The 11495-nt window shown below is 38.8% G+C and overlaps 1 long non-coding RNA gene across 2 annotated transcripts; it reads right to left on the minus strand.

Annotated features, from left to right (window-relative positions):
- LOC109948329 lies at positions 5104–8755 on the minus strand. 2 transcript variants are annotated; one of them, XR_002270982.1, is made up of 5 exons: positions 7860–8755; positions 6838–6923; positions 6671–6725; positions 6411–6479; positions 5104–5392 (listed from the first exon to the last, which is right to left on the minus strand). It is a non-coding gene; the product is annotated as an uncharacterized LOC109948329 (long non-coding RNA). The 2 variants fall into 2 exon arrangements; XR_002270981.1 differs by lacking the exon at positions 6671–6725 and having other exon boundaries at positions 7860–8752.

Below are 11495 nucleotides of genomic sequence, written 5' to 3' on the forward strand. Positions count from 1 at the left end.
GGTCACTTTTTGGCCAGTTTTCGGCTCATGTTTCCGGCAAGTTCTAGTCACTTTTTGGCCATGGTCCAAGAACAAAAGGTGCTCCACTCATTGTCCAGGTCATATAGGTATAGGTATTGTTGGGTGTTTCGAGAATTTTTCGGTTCCTAGAATTTCTCAACACACCCATGCGCTGCCGTGGCATGTGGCTGTGCGTGGGCACTGTTTGGGTGACCCATTTGGTCCTAAAATGATCGAAAATTGGGACGCGTATATGAAACTTTGTTGAACCCATAGGAACTTTTGGATTGAAAATCGGAGATCGTGGGCCCCGCGAGCCCAGTTGACCAAATTATAAAAGTTTGACCACTCGGTAAACCGAGCGTCTTCCAAGGCCATTCCACCATTCTCAACAAGTAGTTGGACCTTAGTCGTACATGCACTTAAATCCCGGAAAATTAGAAATTTATTTTAAAGTTCTCGTTTGAAGCACTTTATTTTAATCTAGCCCCCGTATTCTAAAATAGGTACTCCGACCCAGCGTACGCAGCAGGTAGGACCCTCTCAAGGTCAAGTAGCATGGGACTATCTGCGAGTGAACTTTGTTTTTAAACTATAATTATTATTTTCAAGGATGGAAAAAATATGCATAATGATTTCTTCATTATTGAGTTATTATTTATTTAAATGATGAATGCAATATTTTTATGGAAGTAAATGAAGTATATTCGAATAATTGCAGATTGTGATTATTTTGGAATGGATATGTGCTATTTTTTAGAATGAATATTTATTCTTGGATATGTGTTGGGCAAATGGGATTGTTAGAAAGAATGAAATGTGGATTGGGTTATGGTTTAAGTCAACTTTGAGTGAAATTAGCACTGCCCTATGTACCTCCCTGGATTTGGAATACTGGAATTGGATACTTGGAATTCTGTGATACTTGGATATGTCAGAACCCGGGCATCCTTGACGGGGTGTTTTGTAGACCCTTAATAGGGTTAGTCTGCGTGTATAGGACTTGTCACAGGCGTACGAGTATTGAGGATTCTACTGTACGTGCTGGTGAGCCCAGTCCCCGGTTGGACTGCTCGTTCTCTAGCCACATGGTTAATTGAGGATTCTTCTATGTGGACTATTCAAACAATCCCCCAATTGGATTGTTTCTACAGTACAAACTTGGTAGTGTCATACTTAAATATATATATATATATATATAGCTATTCATTCCTTCTTGTTTTTCGGTGAGGATACTTCCTCGTTCATTGTGCCAACGGGCACGCGTTTCAAGAGAGTAGTTGGGAAAGGTTTTGGGATGGGATTGGTGACAATATACTATTACGAGACTTTGGATTTCTCTATGGTTTTGTCTAAACTATCTACATATACATAGCTACATCGGTTTGAATGCATATCGTTTTCAGCATCGTTTTCTAAACGGTGGGGGTTATATTATGTTATTTTCAAATGTGAATTAAACTTTGTTTTTGTCCACTCCCACTTTTCTGTTTTGACCACCCCCCCAACCCAACAGGCAGCAGATCATCTTGAAATCGAACGGCTGTATCAATGGCTCTTCTGTTTTCTTTTGTATAAAACTATCCTCCTCGTCGTGGTAGACGGAGAACTCATTTTCCCGAGCCTGGGGAGCCCATTCTATTCCTTCACCATCTCTACCTCTACCACCACCTCCACCTGTTAGTGAGGAAGCTGGAGAGGATAAGCTAGACTTGCGTCATGTACTCAACCAGTTCACCTGAACCGTTACCACAACTCTACAAGGGAGACGTAATACTAAAGCTACAGATATCAAGAAAGTCAGAGAACTTGAGGCACATGATTTCTTCGACAGTGCAAACCCTATTGAAGCAGATAATTGGCTCACTGATATTGAGAGAGTATTTGAAGTTATGCATTGTCCTGATGGAGACCGAGTGTGATTGGCGGCTTTTGTCTTGAAGGGGAATGCATATCACTGGTGGAAGACTGTCCGTAGAGGGTATGCTGATCCTACTGCTGTCAGTTAGGTAGAGTTTCAGCGTGTCTTCTACGAAGAGTTCTATCCACGCTCGTACTGGAATGTGAAGAATTCTGAATTCCTTCATCTAAACAGGGGTCTATGTCTGTGCTAGAATATGAGCACAAGTTCAATGAATTGTCCCGGTTTGCTCCTGAGCTGATTCCCACTGAAGAAGAGAAGTGTAGACGATTTGAGGAAGGTTTATGGCTGGATATTCAGGCAGTGGTCACCGCCACCACTTATCCTACTATGAAGGCACTGGCTCAGCAGATCGGGTGGCGAAGAAGCTTAGTGCGGGTTTAGCTAGGCGTCTCAAGGATGCATATGGCTTTGCTGGATCGAGTCAGGGTCCATCAAAGAGGGGTGGATCCAGCTCCAGTTCAGCAAGTAGTGGATGGTCTGAAGGACGTGGGTCCAGTTCTAGTAGTGGGAGATCTGGGCCTAGGCCAGTTTGGAGTTAGCATTCTAGGTAGTAGTCCATGGCTAGTACAGCTAGGGATCCTTCTCGATAGATGAGCTCCACCTATCATAACTGTGGACAGGTAGGACATTTTAGGAGGGATTGCCCACAGCTTGGGCAGAGTGGTGGTCCCAGTCAGAGGGGCAGTGCGGGTTGTTTTTACTGTGGTTAGGTGGGGCACTTTAAAAGTGAGCGCCCTCTTCTCTTTCTTGGTGGTACGGTAAGGCAGAAGACTAGGAGCCAGCAGGGGCAGGGTAGTCGAGGTCAGAGCCAGAGCTAGAGTGGTGCTTCATCATCAACTGCAAGCTCTTCTTCCAGTAGTAGAGTGTAGTCTACTTTCTGGGGCAGGGGTGGTATGGTAGACACCAGAGGGGTCAATTTGGGCATTGTACTACTTATGCCCGTGTATTCTCTATGACCCAACAGGAGGCACAGGCCACCCATGACGTCATCATTGGTATGATTCTTGTTTTTGGGTATTTTGCACGCTTTTTGATAGATCCTGGGGCCACACATTCATTCATTGCACATAGATTCGTACCCTATGCAAGTGTCAGACCTACACTCATCGCTGGAAGATTTAGCATTTCCTTGCCTACGGAGGATGTTTTTTTTGCAGACATGGTATTCAAGGATAGTTTTGTTCAAGTGGGTGATGCAGTGTTGGAAGCCGATCTGATTCACTTGGATTTGGTAGACCTCGATGTCATCTTGGGAATGGATTGGTTGGAGAAGCATCATGCGTCTGTAGATTGTTTCCGAAAGGAGGTTGTATTTCGAAATCCAGGGTAACACGAAGTCACTTTTTGTGGGTAGCGTAGAATTCTCCCATCATGTCTCATCTTAGCCATAACGGCAAGAAGATTACTCAAGAAGGGATGTGTGGGATACTTAGCCCTTATTATTGATACTCGTGAGGTTACCCTAAATCTGGAGGATTTTCCTGTTGTCTGAGAATTCCCAGATGTCTTCCCAAATGATCTCCCTGGATTACCTCCCCAGAGAAAAACTGAGTTCACCATTGAACTTCTTCCGGGCACGAATCCAATCTATCAAGCACCTTATAGGATGGCACCAGCTGAATTGAGGGAGTTGAACACTCAATTACAAGAACTGATTAATCTTTGATTCATTCGACCTAGTGCTTCCCCTTTGGGTGCACCAGTGTTGTTTGCAAAGAAGGATGGCACTATGAGGTTGTGTATCGATTACAAACAATTGAATAAGGTGACAGTGCGTAACCGATATCCCTTGCCTTGAATTAATGACTTGTTTGATCAATTGAAGAGTGCCAAGTACTTTTACAAGATTGATCTAAGATCCGGATACCACCAACTTAAAGTTAGAGAAGAAGACATTCATAAGACGGTACTCAGGACTCGTTATGGCCATTACGAGTTCTTAGTGATGCCTTTCGGGTTGACGAATGGCCCATCAACGTTTATAGATCTCATGAATGGAGTGTTCCGACCTTACTTGGATCACTTTGTGATTGTGTTCATAGACGACATCCTTGTAAATTCACGGAGATTTGAGGGTCATAAGAAGCATTTAAGGTTGGTATTAAAGACTTGGAGGAGGAAGCAGCTTTATGCCAAGTTTAGTAAGTGTCAGTTCTGGTTGGATAGGGTGGATTTCCTTAGACATGTGATTTCGGCGGAAGGAATCTATGTTGACCCTCAGAAGGTGGAAGTAGTAGTGAATTGGGTACAACCCACTAGTGTGACGAAATTACCGAGTTTTCTGGGATTGGCAGGTTACTATCGTCGTTTTATGAAAGGGTTTTCTACGATAGTTATACCTCTTACTCGGTTAACGAGGAAGGGAGTTAAGTTTGTATGGATCGAGGAATGCGAAGAGTTTTCAGGAGCTAAAGAGGTGATTAACCACCGCATCGGTTTTTGCTCTCCCATATAACACGTTGGCTCTCCCATATAACACGAGAAATTTTGTGATCTACAGTGATGCGTCATTACAAGTCTTGGGATGTATATTGACGCAACATGATCGGGTGATTGCTTATGCCTCGAGGCAACTTAAGAAGCACGAGCAAAATTACCCTACCCATGACTTGGGGCTTGCTACAGTGGTGTCCGCCCTCAAAATTTGGTGACACTACTTGTATAGTGAGACATGTCAGATCTTCATTGATCACAAGAGCCTCAAGTACTTATTCACTCATAAGGAGTTGAACAAGAGACAAAGGCGTTGGCTAGAATTGATTAAAGACTATGATTGTATGACTAAGTATCATCCTAACCGAGCTAATGTTGTGGCGAACTCCTTCAGTAGGAAGTCTAGTAGAAGGCTAGCTCATCTCAAAATGGCCTATCTTCCATTATTGGTGCACTACAAGAAAAACTGTCTTCAATGATGGTTAAAAAGTGTCAAGTATCCATTTACTTGACAGCTAAAAAAGCGTCAAGAATGCTAACCCACATACTTGACACTTTTTGTCTATCAAGCAAACATTTTCCCGACAAATAAAAATTGTCACGTGAATGCAAAAACCGTCAACTTATGGTCATCCTTGAGGCTTTCTAACTATCAACTTATGTATTTCTTTACATTAGGGAGCTCTTTGTTGACGGATTTTAGCCGTCAAGAAACAAGAAAACAAAAATACAGCTCCTCAACAACAAAGGCTGTAAAGATTGACTTTATCATTAAAAGAAATACATATAAAACATATAAGAAATTGTAAATCCACTAGAATAATACAATTATATACAATAATTTAAAATAACACAACCATATACTTACATAGTATTGAAATTACAACATGAATACATTTAAAATAAACGTACTAAAATGAAATAAGCTCTCTAACTTGTCACTTAGAAGCTTTACTTTCCCCATAACATCTCTAAGTGAAAGCTCATGACAAGTCCAAGTCTTGCTTTGGTTGGAGCCTCCCTAGTTATACCAATCTGTCAAAACATTAACAAATATATGGATCAATGAGTAATCAAAACCTACAGCAATTGATAACTAGCAAGTAATCAGATCATCTCCTACAATGGAATTGGTTGGATGAGAATCGCATGTGCTTCTTCTTGTATCTTTCAAAAGTGTCTAAAGGTGCATACTTGTGCTATCTACAAACTTATATAAATTTGATGGACAATTCTTGCGAAATGGGAAAAAAATTCCTACTCAGCCAAAAGTACAATTATGAGTACTTCCCAAAACTTATAAGTCATAAGCACCATCCAGAAGGAAGAATATATAAATAGATAAAATATCTTCTTCTAACATGTAAACAGAAAATTAGAAATTATAAAGTACAAGATTTCTCAATCAAAGTCATTAACATGAATATTCAAGAACCGTGATAGGACTAATATTGGTATAAAACCCACTTTCCTTTACATAGAGTGCATCACAGATAAATTCTAGCAATATATACACTGCACAAAATAGTGACTTCTTCTATTAAACTAAAATCCTAGTTATCATTTTTACCTCCCAATGGGATTTGAAGCTAGGATGAGTGCTTCACTAATTTGTTGATCCTATAAATCATCCAATACTTGCTTGGACAAGGTCAGCCAAAGAGTGTAAAGACTCAAAAACGATCATATACTTTTCTTTTTCAAGTAGGACATGCATTCTTTAAAGGGCCATATGAAAACTTAGTCAAATCTTCTTTCCTTTTTGAATTTCTTGTACGAAATTATAGGGTTCATAGAAATAGCCAAAATTAATGGCAAACAAGCAACCTAAAACAGAGCCCAAAATATCCAATCAGAAAAACGATCCAAATACACAAGACCAATGAAACCCATTTGAGTTCTTACACTTGAGTTTGTTGGTGACCTAAAAACAATTAGATATTGCCAAAGTTAAAAGAGATTATTCTATTTCTCCATCTCATATGAATCTTCAAGAGTTTCTCGTATTAAAGCATATAAAGAACTTCAACAAACTAAAATATTTAACCAATACCGGAGGAATACACAAACCAACATCTACATGAATGTCAGCACCTTCTCTACGAAAACTGGTATCCCTAACCTGCAAACAAATTTAAAGTGTACATATATTAGACAAAAGCATTATACATTCTAAGGTATCAATAATGAGAAAGAAAAAAAAATGCAAGGACATCATCAGGATGAAGGACTCATGCAGCACCAAATTGTAATCTGACCTATGTTGTAAATGATGATTCATGATTATTTTAATAAAATGAGCAAATTGATTACCATCATAAAAGTCAAAAGCTTTGGATTTAAAATTTACACTATCCCACCACAACAACTGCCAAGACCAAAAGGAAAGTAAAGAAATTAACTTATTAAATTGTATATGGCAATCCAAAATCCGAAGCATCAGAACAAGCGTGAAAGGGATGAAAACAAAGTTTACCTACTTTTTGGTTTACTGAAGTTTTAAGATTGACAATAAGGTCACACTTGTTCTGCTGACTCACACTTCATCATCCTTGTTATCTAAAACCTGTGAAAAAACTAGAGTACTGAGTTATTAGAATAAAAAATAAAAAGTAATAAAATTCTAACTAAATCTAAATGGAATTTTCCTTGGAAGGAGGCTTTATCAGCATCTAGTGTGAGATATTCAAAGGCAAACCAAACCAGAAACTGTCCTATATTCAAGGTCTCAAAAATGAAAATCATATATATGGTTCATAGAAATAACTGAAATTAATGGCAAAATAAGAATCCATAACAGCACCCACAATATCCAATCAGAAAAACAACTTGAGATACATAAAAGAATGAAACCCATATGAGATTCATACGTTGAGAGTCAAAATTCTGAAGACAACGACCATAAATATAATAAATAGATGAAGTGTAGGATTATCCAACATTATAATAACAGAAAATATGAAGAAACTAAAATAGTCATTTGGCCAAAGTAGAGATGTACCTGGTGACTGGATCAATGATTGGATCATTTTCATTACAGTAACAACAAAAAACAATAATAATAATAATAAATTTTTTTATAGCGCTTGCTTGCAACAACAAATCTGATGCAAATAATCAATTTTTTTTTATAGTGCTTGCTTTAAACATTCAAAATAATCAAATTGGTACGATCCCATTCCAACATCAGTTTTTCAGTCCCAACTTACAGAGTTCAAGAGTTACAAATATCCAGAATCTGGACAAGACGTTTATGTCAAGCTAATCAAAATAGTGGAAAAAATACGCAATTACTCAACGTTAACTTTCCTCTTGAACCTAAAATCTTAAAACTTAAAATTATTCCTTTTAGCTTTCACCAACCCATGACATTTTTAAGTGCTCAATTTGAAGTGAGCATTCATAACGCAGTGAAAGCTACTCAAATACAACCCAATAAACATAATTATAAAAAAATTAAAATTAAAAAAAAAAAAGAAGAAGAATGGCGAATTGGGCTTACCAAATTATCATCCAAAGTGCCAACAAGAATGTATTTGCCATTTTGTGCTAACTGAACGAAAGAAATTGGGGGTTCTCATCATCAATCACTTGTTGTCTTGTCATCTGTGATAATATAAGTGTGAGAAAGTAAGGTGAATTTGGGTTTTTCGTAAATTGGCGATGGGAGTTTTAGGGTTTAGTTCTGGAGTTGAGATAAGGAAAAGGAGGTGACAATGAGAGTTAGGGCGAGCAAAGTGGCAATTTGTGGATGGAGACAATAAGAGTTTGGCAAAGCAAATGGGCGATTTGTGGATGCAGACAGTATGATTTGAGGAGAGCAAAGGGGCGCGATTGTGGCTGAGATTTTGGGTATTTAGGTTTGGTTTTGAAATGAAGTCTGGAAAGGAGATTGAGAGACCAGATAAATACAGAGATGAGACAAAGGGAGAGATATGGAGAACAGAGAGAGCGTGTGCTACGGAAAATAGAGAGAACAAAGAGAAGAGAGAGTTGTGGATGGAGGCAGTGAGGCGAGCGCGAGGGTGAAATCTAAAACTGAATTTTGGATCTGATACCGGAGGAATTTTTGTTATGTTTTTTTTTTTTTTCCTGTTTGAGACTAGCTTGTTTACAAAGTGTCAGCTTTTGTTTTTTCACGTTTTCTCTTTTCCTGGAGAGTTTTTAGAGCAACTCCACCCATTTGCCCTTAGAGCATGTCCAGCGCATGCCACAAACCTGGGCAAAAGGCCCCCTGCCAGCCCAAAAGACCCTCCAGCGCATGACCTGCAGCCAAGGCAAGCCCTGGGTCCCACCAGCCTGGGCAAGCCCAAGGGCAGATTTTGCCTGGGCTTCAGCCCTAGGGCGCTGATGTCACGCTGACGTCAGGGAGTCAAAAAAATTGAAAAAAATGGAAAAAAAAATCAAATTTTTTTTAAAAAAAATACCAAAAAATTATGGATGTTTTCCCTATAAATGCATAACAATTTTATTCACTTTCCCTATAAATACATAACAAATTTATATTTTGTTGCATATTCTTTTCTTTTTTTTTCTTGCCCTTGCCCTAGCCTTTTGGGGTGGAACCAAAAAAGGCAAGGCTGCCACTATTCACATGAATAGTGGCAGCCCTTACTTGCCTTTGCCCTTGCCTTAGCCCTTATGGGTGGAGATGCTCTTAGCCACGGCAAGGGGAGAGCTAGGGCAGCCACTATTCATGTGAATAGTGGTTGCCCTTGCAAATAGTATTTTGTGTTTCTACCCGTTGTCATGGCTAAGGGCAATTACTATTCATTTTTTTATTTTTTTCACAAATTTTTTTACCTAAATAATTAATTTGGATAATATTTTCGGATTAGATTTTTGGGTTCCTACATGTCAATCTTTATTATAAAATTCATATCTCATAATCGGAAAAAAATTTCACCCCAAAAGGCTAGGGCAAGGGCAAGAAAAAAAAAATATACAACAAAATATAAACTTGTTATGTATTTATAGAGAAAGTGAATAAAATTGTTATGTATTTATAGGGAAAACATCCATAATTTTTTGGTATTTTTTTTTCCATTTTTTTCAATTTTTTTGACTCGCTGACGTCAGCGTGACATCACCACTGACATCAAAGCCCTAGGGCTGAAACCCAGGCAAAATCTGCCCTTGGGCTTGCCCAGGCTGGTGGGACCCAGGGCTTGCCCGGGCTGCAGGTGCTGCGCTGGAGATCCAAAATTGAGGGAATGGGCCTCTTGCCCTGGCTAAAGTCCCTGCGGTGGACATGCTCTTAGAAAGCGTCAGGTATATTAGGTTTTAATTAACGTTCTTTATAAAATGTCAGGGAAAACTGATATAGTGTTGACGTTTTTTATTAAATGTCAAGGAAAGTGATATAAAGTAGACGTTTCTTGTAAAACGTCATGAAAACCTACTATATAGTTGATGTTTTTTAAAAAGCGCCAAAGCTTCATAGAATAGGTGATGGTTTTGCAAGCGTCAACTATGAAGTGTCAACTAAGACCCATTTTCTTGTATTGGTGGAATTGCGGAAAGATGGAGTAGAACTGGTAATGAGTCAATAGGGTGGACTACTTGCTAGCTTGCATGTGAGGCCTATTCTAGTTGAGTGGGTGATTGCAGCCTAATTGGAAGATCCTACACTACGTATAATAAGACTGGAAGTAGTACACGGATGGATTATGCAATAAGAGAAGACAGAGCTTTAGTAACTGGAACGCGTCTCTGTGTGCGCAGGAACAAAGATTTAAAGAGGGCAATATAGTTGGGTGTTTTCAAAAAATTTAGGTCGCAGCGAGTGTGGCAGCGCATGGGCACTGTTTGGGTGACCCATTTGGTCCTAAAATGATCCTCATGTCGTCCCAAGCACGACGATATGCTCATATTACGCATATTAGTATTATCCGGGTTCAATATGTTTGGAACGTTGGATCGACTCCAATTTCAAATATGTTGATCTAGGCATCTCTAGGATTGTGTAGGAATTCGCAGATCGTGGATCATAGTCCCGAATGCTTCGATTCAATGATTCAAAGATTATGTTAAACGATAATCGTCCGATCGTGTGATCGCAAGTGATCCGACCGTTCGATTCAGACCAAACTTTCAGGTTGTGTATATTAAATCTTGTTGAACCCATAGGAACTTTCGGATCGAAAATCAGAGGTCCCAGGACCCACAAGTTCGGTTGACCAAATTTTAAAAGTTTAACCACTCGATCGAACGAGCGTCATCCAAAGCCATTCCATCATTCAGATTACGTAGTTGGACCTTATAAACTTCTCGTTCATCGTACACACACTTAAATCCCAGGAAATTAGGAATTTATTTTAAATTTCTCGTTCGAAAAGCTTTATTTTAATCTAGTCCTCATATTCTGATATAGGTACTCCGACCCAGTGTACACAACAGGTGGGACCCTCTCAGGGTCAAGCAGCGTGGGACTAGCTGTGAGTAGACTTTGTTTTTAACTATAATCAATATTTTCAAGGATGGAAAAAATATACACAATGATTTATTGATTATTGAGTTCTTATTTATTTAAATGATGAATGCAATATTTTTATGAAAGTAAATGAAGTATATTCGAATAATTGCGGATTTTGATTATTTTGGAATGGATATGTGCTATTTTTTAGAATGAATATTTATTCTTGGATATGTGTTGGGTACTTGGTAGTGTCGTACTTATATATATAGATATTTTATATATATATGTATGTATATGTGTATATACCTATTCATTCCTTCTTGTTTGTCGGTGAGGATACTTCCTTGCTCACGGTGCCAATAGACACACATTTTGAGAGAGTAGTTGGGAAAGGTTTTGGGATGGGATTGGTGATGGTATACTATTACGAGATTTCGGATTTCTCTATGGTTTTGTCTAAACTATATACATATACGTAGCTACATCGGTTTGAATACATATCGTTTTCAGCATCGTTTTCTAAACGGTGGGGGTTATATTATGTTGTTTTCAAATGTGAATTAAACTTTGTTTTTGTCCACTCACCCTTTTCTGTTTTGCCCACCCCAGGCAGTAGATCATCTTGAAATCGAACGGCCGTATCAATTTGTGAACTCCGAGCCCGAGCTTATGTAGGATAAACTTTTAATCGTTTCTCTTCTGTTGAACTTTATTTTCATT

The sequence above is a fragment of the Prunus persica genome, chromosome G3 (assembly GCF_000346465.2).
Source record: "Prunus persica cultivar Lovell chromosome G3, Prunus_persica_NCBIv2, whole genome shotgun sequence".
NCBI lineage: Eukaryota > Viridiplantae > Streptophyta > Magnoliopsida > Rosales > Rosaceae > Prunus > Prunus persica.